This window comes from Pleurodeles waltl, chromosome 5 (genome assembly GCF_031143425.1).
Source record: "Pleurodeles waltl isolate 20211129_DDA chromosome 5, aPleWal1.hap1.20221129, whole genome shotgun sequence".
Classification (NCBI taxonomy): Eukaryota; Metazoa; Chordata; class Amphibia; order Caudata; family Salamandridae; genus Pleurodeles; species Pleurodeles waltl.
In genome coordinates this window covers 963,250,260-963,265,570 of record NC_090444.1, presented here as the reverse complement: position 1 = coordinate 963,265,570, position 15,311 = coordinate 963,250,260, and the positions used below count along the sequence as shown (strand labels likewise).

Sequence of the window (15,311 nt, the reverse complement as noted above, 5' to 3'; positions counted from 1 at the left end):
TGTCAGTGGTCTTATGTGATCACCTTGGAGCGGGTGGGTATATCGATCACCTTGAATGCAGCTTAAAATCCAATATAGAAGAGCCTACTTCAATATTGGACCGTGTTGGAGGTGGTCAAACATGTGGCTGTGAGAGAAATCCTTGAGAAATGATTCACCCTCAAGGAACACGAAAGGCAGAAATGACTTACTTGAAATCATTTTTTAATGTATAAACATATTTAATTATTTTTTAAATCAACATTCATTTATGTTACTGTGCTTTATTATAGTTACTCAATTGTGTAAATAATCTAGACACGTTCCGATCGCAAACACATTCTGTCCTGTCAATTCATCCAGACCTACAGAAGGACCTGTTACAACATGATGCGATACGCACGTGTCGCAGACGCAGAAATGCAGCAAGCTTACTCGTTTTAAAGCTGGCTCCCACACAGCAGTTACACATGGCACAATAGAGGTTAAGAGTGTGTGTATCCATATGAAAAAGTCTAAAGCAAAGTTCTAATCCCCCATTGGCAGATAATGTCTTTATCTGTGCACAATGGGCTAACCTTTCTTAACTTTTTGCTTTCATAGTTCCTACTCTGTCATATGAGTGTGAGGTTCCTCCAGGCCCATCAAGCTCATATTTGTGATTCTAGAGAACCCCACTGGTGGAAGTGTACCCTGTGAAATAATTTCACTTGTGACGCTTTGCCATTATTGGTCTTGTGTTCCCGCTCTTATACTGCTGATTATCCTAATCAAGAAAGGATTTCCACTCCGTCTCTCATCATATCAAGTTGTTTGGTTTGTTAATGTTTTCTTATCACCTGTTTCAACTCTGATCCTAAAGACTTCATCCATTGTTCTGTTAGGCACCATTAAATATTGGACACTGGTTCGGAAGGAAGCTCTGTACCGCTCATGGGATCATGATGGGGGTGGATTATTAGAAACCCCTTTTACCATAACCTCTGTGTTTACACAAAATAAGCAACAAGCTGTCTCTTTGCTCTATTTCTTAGCCACATCTCATACCTTGCTGAAGGGAACATAAAAATATTGGGGGACTTACGGACAGTGGGGAATGCGTACATTAATAGATCATAGAATTCCATGAGCTCTGCAAATGCCTTCTTGAAAAAAACATAAGGCTTCCCAAACAGATGTGGGGTTGAGGCACATTTTGAGGGCACAAAACACCGAACACAGATAATATGATGTATTTGCCCACCTACAGGGCATTCTCACACAGAGATTATACCCCAATTAGTAATAGCTTGATTTTGTCAACTAATAGAAGATTTACTACAACTTCCAAAAATGCTTAGCTTTCCTGGGACCTTCATGTGGTAGTTACTTAGAGAGGGCTAAAGGTAATGTTTTCACCCTATACCCCTCGGTGCGAAGAGACCCAATCTTTATGAAACAAGTGGAGACTCACACTGAATATTACTTCCAATTCAACAAGGTGGACACGATCCCACCCACTACTGTGTTCACAGCTGTCTTGTGGGGTAAATTCATAGTATTCACGCTGGAATTTGAAGGCTCGTAAAAAGGCTAAAGGAAGAACTGCAGGTGGTGAAGCAAACTTATATGTTAATGCCGTCACTTACAAGTCGCAGGCAGATAACCAGTATAACGTAGCCAACTGAAACCCATCTTTACTGATGGTGGAAATCTTCATGCTTCAATTTAAGTGGCAAATCATATGAGACCATTAATAAGGTGAGGACACAGCTGGGGAGTCTGCTCTGCTAAAAATTAGAAAGGGCTTAGCTGAAACTAATTACATTAAGTGGTGGCAAGCCCCTACTGTAAGAAATTGGGTCATTGGTTGAGGGGTGGAAGCTCACTCAGGTAACAACCAAAATCCTGGTCAGGATGAACCTACACATCAATACATTTACCTGTGCTTAACCCTCTGGTAGCTTGGCACACAGCAGTCAGGCTTACCTTAGAGTCAAAGTGTAAGAACAATTCCACACCAATTTAGAAACAAAGTTAAACTGAATTAATAAAATGATACCAATATAAATTAAATCTAATCAGTAGAACCAGAGTTATCCATTTTTTAAGTTTAATGTCAAAAATAGTCATTAAACAATTAAAGCACCAACCGCGGGCATTTAGTCACGTGGAACCAGGGCGAAATCAAAAGTTATCGCTGACCATGATGGAGTGCGGTTCGGATACACAAGATGCACTGGGCACGGCCCCAATTTACCTTCAGACTTTGGAGGACTATTCCTGAGAAGGTAAAGTTCAGCAGCATAAGGCAGCCAACAGTGTCCAAGGAGTAGGCATCATCATCGGAGAGCGGCTGAACGAAGTCACGACGAAGATCTCTACATTCGGGCATTGTCACTTTCTGGAAGTTGAAAATCTCCAGCGGGACAAAGCTACAGGGTGTAGCCAACGAGGGCTCCACAAGGCTGGATAGCCTTTCCAAGAGGTCCTGCTGAAAAGGATTTGCTGCTGTGGAGAACGTAGCAGGAGCTACTGTGAAACAAGGCTGACCTAACCTGGCAGTTTGGTTGGACTGTTCCCAAGTGGACCAGGGTCAAGTCTGATTTGTATATGGCTAGGTTCAAATTGAGGTGGCATGCTGAGCAAAAGAATGATGGGTTGGGATGCTAACCTGAGGGATTGCCAGTGGTTAGACAAATTGCAAGCACTGGTCCCATCACCTTTAGTGTATTTCTTGCTTTTCATTTAAGTTATTTGCTCTTCAATACTGAGGCCAAACTATTTGAAAAAAATCTTGGCCCATAGCATAGAACACTACATGCCCGATTTGATCCTACTTAATCAAGTGGGCTAGGTGAAAGGGATATAAGTGCATTACAATGTCAACCAGATGATCTATTTTGTCAATAAGGCTTAGAGAAGTGGGGTTCCTGGCCTCCCAGGATACAGAGAAACTCTTTAGCCATGTGGATTGGTTGTGCTACAATCAAATAATGAAAAAAAGAGGTGTGGGAGGTTGTTTCTATAGTACTGACTCTAAAGATGAAGATCGTCCTTAGTGGGCACACATCTGGACTGTTTTCGCAGTAGAGGGGAACAGGGCATGTGTGCCCTGCCACCCTTGCTCTCAGCATCAACCCTTTGCCAGTAATCTAAAGTGCACAGAAGGAGACAGTAAGATGAATTTACTCTTGCACCAATGAGCATAACATTTGTAGGTGCTATTCTCCACATGTGATGAGGCCACTGGGGTTGTCCCTTATGGTGTGGCAGGCCAATTGATTTGTTTTGAGAATGTTGATGGCTATGAAATTGACTTGACAGTAATACAGAAAGTGTTCTTAATAAAATAATAATAAATCAGTTCATGTTCTCCTGGTCTTCCACCCTTCTTAGGAACTGTACAATGTAAACTATTCTCCTTTGATTACTGAAATATATTGGACTTTCATTAAACGGTCCTTGTTATATCTATCTAGTTTCATTAGGATTGGAATAGTCAAAAAAGGATATGCTCGAAAGAATACTCTTTCAGGCTCGTACAATTGTAGGTAAAGCACCTTTTTTGATATGTTGCTGAAATACTTTTCAATTCACGTGGAATAATTATGTCTTAGACTTATGGTTTGTGTGCAAGAGCACCCCAAAACAGGTGGGGACTCCCCTTACCAGATTTCAAGCTACACAATCAGGTCATTTAACTGCGAGTGCAGCTTGCTCCTACATAATGGATGTTTATCTACTTTCTAGCTCGGTAATCGGGTAAACATGAAATCTACTACTTGAAGTAAGGTGGCAATCACACAATGTTTGACCACAATCCCATCTCAGCATACATCCCTTCACTTCAATCCTGATTTAACAAAAGCATAGAAAAAGCATGGCCATTTGATAGACGGGGGAAGAATTACAATTTCCTTCAATGCTTGTAAGCAGGAATTTAAACTAGGAAAAATGTTGACTCTGACAGACACTTGTAAGTGGTGGCGTAAGCTCCCTTCAGTAACAGGGAAGGCCACAAAAGAGAACAAAATTGAAAAATTGGTCACACACACTGCTAACACTAGGAGGCAGACATTGAAACTGTATTCTATCTTACTGGATTCACACACTGTCTCAGTGGTCTTCCAGAACTAGATGAAGTTCTGAAACTATATGCCCAGCATGGAACAAACTTTAGTGAGACATGAAGGCTAGAAGCACAACAAATATTTGGAAACAGAGAAATCCTGTAAAAGATGTTTTATGACTAGTACAATACCTCAGAAAAATGTCATTGTATGTTTTTCAGTGTAAGTGCTAAGTGTTGGAGTTGCTATAGGCAACCTGGTGATATTTTACATACACACTGTTTAAGATAGCTCTTTTATGTAAGGGAGTTATGAAGGTAAAGCTGCCATTAAAGAATCTCATGGTCACTGTATATCTGAAAAACCGAGGGGAGACAGGGGGGAGCTACGCAAGTGCTTATGGGTGACAGAATGGATCATGGCACATTTCTTTAAAAAAAGCTGACCAACCTTCTCTGACACAGTGGCACTCATGATTATGTAATATTTTGTCCATAAAACCATTCTATGGAGCTGTCAAGCAGAGTCTTCTAGATTGGATGTCATCTGGGAAGTGAGTATTTGACCATGTGTTAAAGGTATGGGCTCCTAAACTTTGCATGCCTGCTAAGGCTTAGGGTCCTAGATCTTAAAGGATTTGACTTGGATGAGCAGGACAGTGAGGAAATCAACATCCAAGAGGACTTTGTTGGGAAGACTTAAGATGTGGTGCAGTATGGTGCTTGAAATCTAATGCGTAAAAAGGATCAGATCTTCTTTTGATATAAGGACCAATATTGGCATTAGAGTACAACCAGAGGGGCTAGGGTGGGTGCTGCAGATTGGGAGGTGTTGATTCCCTCAATTCAGAGATTCAAGTTATAAAACGTATGAAGTAAAATATGCCTTACTGATGAAAGATAGTATCCAGGTGTAGTGGTTTTTCCTCTTGTAATTCAATGAATTTGTTGAACGCCAAGAGGAGGAATGCCTTTCATATGCATCACAGAGCCACTTACAAAAGGATGCCTATGGTCACTATGAATTTGTAAACATTACAAGTTTTATACAATGTTTTACCATTATGAGAATGATATGTGAACAAAGAAGGATTCACCTGAGTTTGGTCGGCTCCCTCTAACTTCTCAAGGGTAACACAAGATCAGTGCTTTGTGCTTGCCTGGTTCCAACTGCCACAACCTTGAAATAAAAGATGGCCTTCTGGACCACTATCACCAATGATCTTTTCTCATTAGTAAATCTGTGTCCATCAATACAGGGAATGCACTGCACTAGAGGCAGGACCTCCTTCAAAGGACGGAGTAAGCTCTAAAATAAGAAAGAAAGCTGTATATTAGCATGGTCAGAGAGAAAAAGGACTCTTCACAAACACATCCCAGGAACCAAAAAGGGCCAGTTGCTCAAAGCCTTTCCACTAGTACTTGCTGCCTGTAAAAAAATGAGCCTTATTTAGATTAGTGTTCTGTTACTTCTGCCCATGCTTCCAGGGTACACTGATCCAGAAACATTTCCCTGGCTCTTTCAGTTGTCTCTTAACTGTCTCTTCAAGTTGCCACTTTATTGTATCATACAGTTGCCGACTGATGAAGAGCTCAAAAAACGTCTGGGGCTAATGACCTTCTTGTGGTGCATTGTAGGTCGTTTTTCTCCTGTGCAGCTGAAAGCGACTTCTCCATGATTCGTGGACTTGTAGGAGCCAATCCACATTTGTCATTGCAAGACAAGTGCTTGCACCTCAACAGGAAAGATCATACCATCCTGCACACTCCAAGAGAGTTTGTGACCCCCCGCCTCTTTTGCAAGCCTCCATTACTCTGAACAGCCACAAAGGCTGTTGATTCCTCTCACTAGATACCACACTATACCGCAGACAACATAACATCCTCGACCTGGGTTTTCTCTTTTTGACACTTAAACCATGAGAACCAAATACTGACCGAAGTAAAACTGGCCAGACAGACAGTCCGACTGACACACACTATCTCAATCCCTCACCTAGCATGAATCAGGTTTAATATGCATTCATTTGTTTCAGAAATCATTTATGACATGTAGTGGCACAGCAAGCAACAACACAACACTGATGGTGAGCTGTATTGGAGGTTAATGAGGACAGTGTGAACACCCCCATTACCACCACACCGCGGCATACCCTATATCTTAAAAAAAATGTAGAGAACTCAGTCACATGATTTTTGTCCTGATGAGACCCGAAGTCTTACTATGGGCTGAAATGTTGACATCCCGCATAAGAAAAGACAGGATCTCCACTCATGTTTGTTTGCTAAAAAAAATCAGAAGTAGCCTTGGTATCTGTTCATCCGTGTCTTGTTCTATGTTATGTGTGTGTATATATATATATATATATATATATATATATATATATATATATATATATATATATATATATACACACACATATACACACACACACACATTTTCACTGTCTGAGCACTGTGTCGTCTGCACTAATTATGATACATAATGAAATGAACATTGTCCTTTGAGTAAAAATAAACATTGTTTAAGATAGTGTCCTGTACCGTTTTCCAGTAACACTCATTTAGATATGAGTTACTAATTGAGTTTTCACACTTCCAAAGCAAAAGTACAAGTGTCTGTGATTGAGTCCCACAGGATATTTGTTTGGCTTATTACTTTAGAGAACTTAAGCAGTATTCCCCAGCATTGTTTGCCTTTGTATCAAAGGTAAATATGCTCACTCAGTTTGAGAAATGTAGTCCTCGGAAGGTATTCTTGGACACCCCCAACTTGCATCCACATACTGGAAGGAGTTGGATTTAACACAGTGAGTGCACTGAAGGCGTAAAAAAGACACATTTTCTTGAGCTTCAAGTACCTAGCGATGGAAGTCATTAGTAAAGGTTCACTTGGCAAGTATAGGTGTGCTTTTACTTGGATATTCCATAGGTAAATGGCAGATATTAAAGGCAATACAGATACAAATGCCATCACTTCATTGTCACCATAGGGACTCAAACCCCTTGGCGGCGCGCTCGCCCAGATACTGAATAACTCCCTCACTCAACTAAGAAAATGACCCCCAAACCATGCAGAACTCAGTAGGCAGCCGCCTCTAACACCGCAACACAGGCACACCCTGCACCTCATTCAGTTTCACAGGCTTCCAATACAGCTCTTTTCAACTACTGGAACACACATTCAAGGCCTTACACGAATCTGGCCCAGCATACCTCAATACCACCCCAGTCTTCAGAAACCTTCCACACACCTTTAATCAGCTGGAATTGTACTCACACATTCCATGCATACGCAGCACCAGAACAAGAAGTGACTTCTCCTAATTGCCTCCAAAAGGGTGGAACAACCTGTCCCTACACATCTGCGCCATTTCTAGAAATATTGCATCCTGCACAAAGCTGACCACTTGGCTCTTCAACTAAGTTAAGCCACAAATCAGCCATGAATGCTCCTGCGTCGCCAACAGGATGCCCTCCCTGGTGATGGTGCGCTTTACAAAAAAATCATAACATTATAGAGAACTCTGCGCCCAACGGTACACGTATAAGTGAAACTTTTGTTCTGCGTACATTCTCCATCCTGAAGTTAGGTAGACTTCCCCACATTTGCCTTAGTTTCAAAGATAGATATGATCATTCAGTTCAAGGAATGTAGGCCTCAGAAGGAATTCTAGGACACCCCCTATTTGCATCCAGAAACTGGAAGGAGTTGGATTTAGCACAGTGAACGTGATAAAGGTGCACACAAGACTCATCTTTTCGAGCCTCATGTGTGTGTTATGGGAGCCATTAGTTAAGGTTGACTAGGCACACACTCAGTAATGTTCCGAATGTCAATAGAGGCAGGTACTTGACAGGTAGTAGAAAAGTAGTCAAAGTGTTTATTAATTTTCGTAGGTTATTGGTATTCCAACCGTTAACATGTCTGGACATATGTGTTTATAGACGTTTGTGGTGTGTTAGTATTTAATTTGGTTGATGACTGATTGAGAGGTTGTCTTGAATTAGGTTTCCGTCCTGTGGTGTGTGAATGTGATGGGCCCTTTAATGGCGGCTCACATGGTGATGTGAGTGCTTTGATCTGGTAGATCGGGCCGTGGCTGGCAGCTTGAAAATCTTGTGTGTGGTGCATAAATGTACTAAAAAGCTGTTGGTGCCCTGACATGCCTTTATGGCTCACCTGCAGCAGTCTTGGTTTCAATATTCAGATACTGTGATGAGTATTTGTCCTTTGAAGCTAGCATTTCTAGAGATGCCGAAACCAACCAGTGTAAGTGGTGGATTAATTTAAAAAAGATTTGTTTCAGATTTATACCTGTTGCAGTAAGGATACTCTATCGCAACAGCAACAGAGTATCCTTATGACTAAAATAATGGTCTCCCCGCCTGACATATGCAGATGGACCACTGGTGTAACCATGGGGAAGACTATTCGGTCGTTGGCATGGTTGCGCTCCTTCCACCTGCCAGACTGAGCAAGGGCCATCTGACACTGACCTCTATGTCCACCCACATAACTTAGATGGACGGACATACAGGTCAGTTTTCACGTCCTGTCACCACCTGGAAAACCAGGGTGGTAAGAGGCAATGAGAACTGTCTAAAAAGCCCCCTTTGCCATGGGAGATACCTCCCATGGTGAGAGGGACTTTTTTTCCAAAAAGAAAATTCCCCTTTCGGGATTTTACTTTTGAAAATTACAAAACAATATCGATGGACTGCTCTGTCATGTTGATGGAGCAGTGCGTCAAACGTAAAAAAAGAACTGAAAGGATAAACTGACCACCGTCTCAGCATGACAGACAAAGTCCTCCACCAGGGCGACAGCGTGTTCTGTCAGCCAAATTGTAAATATAGTCCTTAAAAAGAACTTTCTTTTTTGCATTCTAAAACCCCAGAGGAGTCCAGCAGGGTGTAACTTACATTGGTTCCAATAACTTTCTCATAACACCATACAAAACTTGAAAGTGCGTACATGGCTACAATTACTTATTTATTTATTTATTTATATTTTGTGTTGAAAATTTCTGTTATCTGTAGGAATCCACAAATTGATATCAACCAGTGTTCCCATGTGTCTACACATACATGCTGAACCCAAATGTTGTGGGTGGTTGAGAAATGTAGGCCTCGGAAGGTATTCCTGGACACCCCCAACTTGCATCCACATACTGGAAGGAGTTGGATTTAACACAGTGAGTGCACTGAAGGCGTAAAAAAGACATTTTCTTGGGCTTCAAGTACCTAGCGATGGAAGTCATTAGTAAAGGTTCACTTGGCAAGTATACGCTACGATTGGAAAATGCTAACAATGCAACAAGGGCCTATTTTGCCACAGAAACCATCCTGTTTTTTGCAAAGTGGGTAGTTGCGGATTTGGGACTTGTCTGTGCCGCCCCTCAGGAAAATGTAGTAAATCTGCATATTTCTGGAAACTAGACAGCAAGTGGAGTCCAGGGATGTGTGACATGCATCCATTTCACTAGGTAATTTTACCATGAAAACCTTGCAAACCTTAGTTTGGCTAAAACACACATTTTTCTAACATTTCTGTGATAGAAAGCTCTAGATTCTGTACGGAACCACAAATTTCCTACCGCCCAGCATTCTCGCAAGCCTCCTCATGAAAATGCTACCTCACTTGTGTGGATATGCCTAGTGCCAGCAACAGGAAACGCCTCCAAACGCAACATAGACACATCACATTATTTCTGCACTGAAAACATCAGTTTTTTGCAAGTTGGGTAGCTGTGGATTTTGGGCCCAAGCTCAGCAGGCACCTAAGGGAACTCTAGCAATTCTGCACATTTTTTAAAATTAGACAACCAAGGGAGTCCAGAGTCGCATGACTTGCGTGGCTCTCTCCAGGTAATTTTACTCAGAAGCCCTTGCAAAAGTCAATCTTTGTTAAGAAACACAGATGTTCCTCACATTTCTGTGAAGGAAATTTCTGGAATCTGCTGTGAGCCATTAAATTGTCTATCACCCGGAGTTCCTATACATCTCCTGATCTGAGTAGGCCAATTCTGGGTAAAATTAGCTTGTGCAAGCCACGCAGGTCACCTCACCCTGGATTTCCCTACCTGTTTAGTTTTCTTCAGGTTTACTAAGTTTCCCTAGATGCAGACTGCACTAGGGCCCAAAATCCACAAATGCCGACACTGCAACAAAACAAAAGGGTAATTTCTCAGTGGAAAAATGGGATGTGTACATGTTGCATTCTGGGCCGTTTTCTGATGCGGACACCAGGCCTACACATGCAAGTGAGGTACCATTTTTAATCGGAAGGCTTGGGGCAATGCCAGGAGGAAGGGAGTTTGTGGCTCCCCAGAGATTCCAGAATTTTCTGTCACACAAAGGTGAGAAAAAATTGTTTTTTTTGATCCACATTTGAGGTTTGCAAAGGATTCTGGGCATTAGAAGATGGTGGGAGCCACACAAGTCATCCCATGCTGGATTCCGTAAGGAGTCTAGTTTTCACAAATGTTCAGGTTTGCTTGGTTTCCATAGGTGCCGCATGAGCTAGGGCACAAAATTCACAGCTACCCACATTGAAAAAAGGGTCAGTTTTCAGTGGAAAAGTTGTGATGCATCCATGTTGCATTTTAGCCCGTTTTTTGTCACAAGCACTAGGCCTACCCACTCAAGTGAGGTACCATTTTTGTAGGAAGATATCTAGGAGCATAGAATAGGAGAATATGTGTAAAAACTAACTGGATTTTGCTGCATTTGTGCCTTCCAAATGTAAGCCAGAGTGTAAGAAGACATTTGAAAAATACCAGATAAATCATATGGTTATATGGGTACCTACAAATTCAGTGATGTGGAAATAACCATTGCTCCTAAACTCTATATCTTGTGCCCATTTCAGAAATATATAGGTTTTTTTGGTACCTATTTTTCACTCTACATTCTTCACCATATGAATTGGTCTAACCTCGGTATACAATAAAAAAACATTGTTCGGACCAGCTCCGTTGTTGGCTCTGGGTACCGCAGGTTCTTGATACCCTAGATATCCCCCGCACCCAGAAAGGTCAAGCGGATATAATGTTAAATTGCTTTCAGAAATAAATTGGTCATCATGACAAAAAGATAAAGATCTAAATGTTGCCACTATGGCGTTTTCTTTCCTACTCATTTTCTATATTTCTTTATTTCAAAATTAAATTTCTTTGAAAACCTTGAGAAAGCTACACATATGACCCTTTGCTAATTTTGGACTTCTGTCTATGTTTCAGAAATCTATATCTTTCTTGGATCATCCATGGGTTTTATACAGGTTTCCATCACAACCTGAAAGTAGGTTGAAAGTACAAAAAATAGGAGAAATGGGCTACCGTTTAAAAAATGCCAAAACTGCCATTAAAAAAAGAAAAACGATTCAGCTCTGCATATTCCTGAAAGCTGGGAAGCCGGTGACTTTAGCACACCAAAACGTTTGTTGATGCCATTCATTTTTAGAAAATAAAATTGGACTTTTATCCAGAGCACATTATTCCGATTTTCCCCTCAAAACTTGGACTTTAGATATATTTTGCCTATTTTGTCAGTCATCTCCAGGGAAATCCACAAACCCTGAGGACTTTTAGAAATCACAGGAAGTTGGGGGGGAAAAAAAAGGACGCAAATTTATGGAAGCCAAAGCACAAACTACCCCAAATAGCCAAGAAAGGGCTCACGATAGGGGTGGGAGGGTTTGGAGAGTCCATGCGGGTAAGGCCCCGGGGAAAAAGCCAATATGTAAGCATGTGTAATGTAACTGGTGCAAAAAAGAAGAAAGACTATCATAAATGTACAGGTCGAAAGTGGCGCAGTGATGTACTTAGCCTCCAATGCAGCACAGTAAGGTGTTCCAGACTCTTTGCCTCTATCTTCTACATGACAAACATATCGCTGCACGGCACACAACAGCTGTTCTGGGAGGGAGACCCAGGCTCATTTGTCTCTATTCTTCACAAAGTGTTGGCTGCTGTAAACGGGCAAAAAGCCATCACTCTGAATTGAACCAGCAAATGGCAGAAGTGGAATGATCCCCTGACCCATGCTGTATGCTGTGGTGTGCAGGAACAGAACGTGAGTGACAAATAAACAGAACAATGGATGAAGAAGAAGGTCCCCAAGCCAGTGCATGTGAGTATGTGTCTGTATTTTTTATTTTTTTTTATTACATCAGGCTGGCAAGACAGCTAAAGCGGTCTCTAGGCCAGACCTAAAAACGCAGTCTGAGCTTTACTATACTCTCTTTCTGGTACCCAATGTGGGGTGTACAGTGTAAAGGTTGCAGGCAAGGGTCTGCAGTAATCAGAAAGAGGTATATGGCAATCATTATTGGCGAAGGAAACCTTCCAATCAGTGTTGTACAGTTAGAAAAAGCAAATTATTATTAAGTAATAAAAGCAATTGTTTGGGTAAGAAGGTATATAAGGACGCAGTTGCAGTGCTCAATCTGAGCAAGTGTTTGCCAGGAATGTACACCAGACTCATTTTAGAAAACATGGACTTTACTGAAATGATAGCATTTGTTAGTGCATCAATTTTGCGGTGATCAGATGTTTTTTTCATTTTTAAGGGAAGAATAGTTGCATCTTAGCACCATTACTTACTCTGAGAGATGCACTCATTTTTATTTTAGAAATGGCACATCTACCACCGCAGTGGTAAAAGTAGCAGGAGAATGTCTTCTAGGACCGCTACAACCACAAGTTAGGAGCAAGTCTCTCTTGCTCACCGACTACTGGCTTACTTGAGCGAAAGTGGGTGAAGTCAGTGCAAAACCTGCAGTGCCCCCTTCCTACTGAAACATTCAATGATGTAGCAAAGACTATGGGGGTCATTCTGACCCCGGCGGGAGCACCGCCGACAGACCGGCGGTGCCCCGCAGGGCATTCTGACCGCGGCGGTTCGGCCGCAGTCAGATGCGGGAAACCGGCGGTCTCCCGCCGGTTTCCCGCTGCCCTGCAGAATCCTCCATGGCGGCGGAGCGCGCTCCGCCGCCATGGGGATTCTGACACCCCCTACCGCCATCCTGTTCCTGGCGGGTCTCCCGCCAGGAACAGGATGGCGGTAGGGGGTGCCGCGGGGCCCCTGGGGGCCCCTGCAGTGCCCATGCCAATGGCATGGGCACTGCAGGGGCCCCCGTAAGAGGGCCCCACAAAGTATTTCAGTGTCTGCTATGCAGACACTGAAATACGCGACGGGTGCCACTGCACCCGTCGCACCTTCCCACTACGCCGGCTCAATTCTGAGCCGGCGTCCTCGTGGGAAGGTTGATTTGCCCTGGGCTGGAGGGCGGCCTTTTGGCGGCCGCCTGCCAGCCCAGGGCAAATCCCAAAATACCCTCAGCGGTCTTTCGACCGCGGAGCGGTATTTTGGTGGGGGAACTTTGGCGGGCGGCCTCCGCCGCCCGCCGAAGTTAGAATCACCCCCTATGTCTATTACTGGTGTGACCAGATTTAGAACCCAGCCTTATAGAAAACTGATCCAATTACAAACAAGTGTCAAATCTAGACATCATTTCTCTCACAAGCCTTAATCCCTGGTATACCTCTGGGAAAAAAAAAATATGTTTTCCAGAGATTTTCATTTTTGATTTATGTTTTTGGATCATTAGAGAAGTAATTTCTGCTTGGGTAGACATTGCAAATCCAGGCTGAAATTTTCTGGACAGCATTTTAAAAAATGGCGGATGTGTTGCAGTGACAATGTAATATTTCAGGAACCAGGAGTCCTATATACTTCATTTTGGTGTCACAACATAGGTTTTGGGGGTCAAGTAGTCTTATAGAGACAGACAATAGCTCCTGAGAGCAACCCTTTCCCCATTTTTCAAAATGACAGCTCTAAAAGAGAAAGAAGAGACATATATAGAAATGAAACAAATAATAATGGTTTTTTAATCCTTTTACGTATACACCAAACAATGTTTATGATCTGAATGTGAAAAAAAATGTTTATCACTCCTGTTTTTGACACATTTTCATAGCTCACTTTATGTTTTTTGCTTCGGCAGTTGCTCGTGGTACATTTGCAGTATGTTGAACATTTGAGAAGAGCATAAAGACGGGGACATCTTTTTGTAGCACAGGTTTTGCAAGTACATGTACGAGTAAGTTCTGTGGGTAGAGGCTTTAGAAATTTTGCAGGTTCAGCACCCCATCAATATCTTCCCAACCAAATTCACACGGATCTTTCTCTATATATCCAAACATTTACTCATCTTCTGATCAAGTAGAACGCTCTTAACGCCTCCATGCACAGAATATGATGTCTGCAAAGGTCACTTAGTGGGAGTGATCTTTTGAACTCACTGTACCGAAGATGGTCAAATGTTTGATAGTCAGAACTCGCTTTCCACACATGCCCAAGGTGTTTTTCTACGTCTCTGAAGTCACATTCTTCATCTGTCTCAGCAAATCTTTTTGAAACTTCACAGGTTCAGCAGTTAAAGCACCAAGCCTTGTTCAATTTTGCACATAGTATCATCACTATAAGGGCATGGCCATGCGTGATGTTGGGCTGGGTGGTTTATAGGGGTTGGCTGCGTGCAGGCCCTGTAGCCAGCCGTTGCCACGGACGGCAAAAGGCCATGTGCGGTGGGTGTTTGGATTAACGTATAGTAATGAAAATAACTTTACATACAAAAACATTTTTAAAAGCTAGAAATTCACTTAAAAAAACAAAGGTTACAGGGACGTTTCAGTTAGGCTCACATTTTAAGCATACAAATCTATAAAAATTCACCTGTTACAGTTCGAGTTATCTTAAGTAACTATAACTCACACCTTAAGGTAACTGCACTTTCCTGTAACCTTTGTTTTTTTCCAGTGAATTTTATATATAAATAAAAAAATAAAAAAATAAATAAAAGGGGAAAAACAGAGAAAAAGGAGAATCTCTAAAAAGTACCCAAGAAGAGTTACGTTCGAGGTCAAGGGCCAAAATGGGTCCTCCCCCGAGCAAGAAAAACGTGAATTGGTTTCGAGGATGGAGAGTCCCAAGGTGGTGAGATTGGCTGGACCCCCAATTTTATGGGGTGAACAAGACTCTACGACACCATCGGAGGTGCAACAGTCTCCATCATCTGATTCTAGGAGTCTGTTACCCGTCTTAAAATCACGAGATATTTCCATCTGCAATGTAAATGCAAATACAGCGGCAGTAAACGGTATTTCAGATCCATATAAAGGAGGGGATGAATATAACATGGAGGAGGTATCTCAAGGCACTATAGAGACTCCTGAATGTCTAGAGTTTTCTGCTTTGACTCAAATTTAAT

General features: G+C 42.1%; 1 protein-coding gene across 2 annotated transcripts in view; it reads right to left on the bottom strand.

The window, feature by feature from the left end:
• The window catches only part of LOC138297338 (barrier-to-autointegration factor-like protein), a 226,159-nt gene that overhangs the window by 139,520 nt on the left and 71,328 nt on the right, over positions 1-15,311 (bottom strand). Inside the window, exon 2 of one of the 2 annotated variants that reach the window (XM_069236744.1) lies at positions 5,128-5,339. The exons of the other annotated variant lie outside the window; for it this stretch is intronic. The gene's annotated coding sequence lies outside the window, so the exon portion shown is untranslated. The remainder of the gene's footprint in view (positions 1-5,127; positions 5,340-15,311) is intronic. 2 annotated transcript variants of the gene reach the window in all.